The sequence below is a fragment of the Otolemur garnettii genome, unplaced genomic scaffold, assembly GCF_000181295.1.
Source record: "Otolemur garnettii isolate 467f Iridium unplaced genomic scaffold, OtoGar3 scaffold00053, whole genome shotgun sequence".
Taxonomy (NCBI): domain Eukaryota; kingdom Metazoa; phylum Chordata; class Mammalia; order Primates; family Galagidae; genus Otolemur; species Otolemur garnettii.
Window position 1 is genome coordinate 9,355,998 of NW_003852448.1, and position 1,765 is coordinate 9,357,762.

The 1,765-nt window shown below is 43.6% G+C and overlaps 1 protein-coding gene across 2 annotated transcripts in view; it reads left to right on the forward strand.

The window, feature by feature from the left end:
* The window catches only part of LOC105887195 (zinc finger protein 425-like), a 14,480-nt gene that overhangs the window by 1,043 nt on the left and 11,672 nt on the right, over positions 1-1,765 (forward strand). The window lies entirely within an intron of this gene.

Below are 1,765 nucleotides of genomic sequence, written 5' to 3' on the forward strand. Positions count from 1 at the left end.
GCCACAACGCCTAGCTATTTTTTGGTTGCAGCCGTCATTATTGTTTGGCGGGCTGGGGCTGGATTTGAACCCACCACCTTAGGTGTATGTGGCTGGCGCCTTAACTACAGGCACCTAGCCTATAATGTATAGTTTGACACTGGTTTTAGGGTCTGAAAGGCGTATCCTGAATGTTAATCCAAAAAACCCCATTAGTTTCAGTTAAGTATAACCCGCTTAAATATGCAAATGTTTCATGTGCACTGAAATTTAAAACGCTTCTTGGCAATGTAATGCTCCCTATTTACATATTGTTCTCCTCTGCCTCACACCCTCTTTCCCTGGCCTCCCTCTACAGACACATATTCTTTTGCAATTTCTTCAAGATGGCTCTTTAGCCAGGTTTTCCTTTTCTCCCCTCGTCTTTAGATGATTGGGACCCTCCTGGAATACAAATTAGTGAATGTGATTATATTCTTTTTTTGAGACAGTCTCAAGCTGTCACCCTGGGTAAGAGTGCGGTGGTGTCACAGCTCACAGCAACCTCTTAACTCTTGGGCTTAAGTGATTCTCCTGCCTCCACCTCCCAAGTAGCTGGGAGTACAGGTGCCTGCAACAACGCCTGGCTATTTTTTGGTTGTAGTTATCATTGTTGTTTGGCAGGCCTGGGGTTGGATTTGAACCTGCCAGCGGCTGGCACCTTAGCTGCTTGAGCTACAGGTGCTGAGCAGTGAATGTGGAACAAGGGGAGCTCTTTTTTTTTTTTTTTTTGGCCTGGGCTGGGTTTGAACCTGGCACCTCCAGCATATGGGGCTGGCGCCCTACCCTTTTGAGCCACAGGTGCCACCCGAACAAGGGAGCTCTTTGTGATGAAGGGATATAGTCATTCCTTAGTTCTAGGATAACCCTCAGATATCTAAATCCATGGATTCCCAAGTCACTTATGTAAAATGGCTTAGTCTTTGCACATAGCCTGCATGCATCCTTTCATTTGTATTAATTCCTGCATTACTTATAATACAATGGAAATGCTGTGTAAATAGTTTTGTGCTAGATTATTTTCATTTTTTTTTTTTTTTTGGCTGGGGCTGGTTTTGAACCCACCACCTCGAGCATATGGGACCAGTGCCCTACCCTTTTGAGCCACAGGCACCACCCTATTTTCATTCTTTTTAATTGCTCTCTGTCTCTCTTTCTCTCTATATCTATACACACTTTTTTTCAGTCTGAGGTTGGTTGTATCTATGAATGTAGAACCCAGGAGTATGGAGGTCAGACTGTTTTGTGTGTGTGTGTTTTTTTTTTTTTAGACGGAGTCTCACTATGTCACTGTTGGTAGAGTGCTGTGGCGTCACAGCTCACGGCAACCTCAAAACTCTTGGGCTAAAGTGATTCTCTTGCCTCAGCCTCCCAGGTAGCTGAGACTACAGGTGCTTGCTACAACGCCTGGCTATTTTTTGGTTGTAGTTGTTTAGCTTGCCCACATACACTCTCAGTGTATGTGGCTGGCGCTGTAACCACTGTGCTATGGGCACTGAGCCAGTATGACTGTTAGCTGTTTCTTCATTGCAGTGGTGGTTACATGCGTTAGCACATGTGATGAAATCACATAGACATGTGTACATATAATATATGTGTTGCGTGCCCACACACACATACATATTATGCCAGTGTCAATTTACTGGTTTTTATATTGTGCTATAATATCAAAACGTACAATATGACCTTTAAGGTAAAGGGGTACACAGAGCTTTTCTGAAGTTTCTCTCTCTCTTTTTTTTTTTTT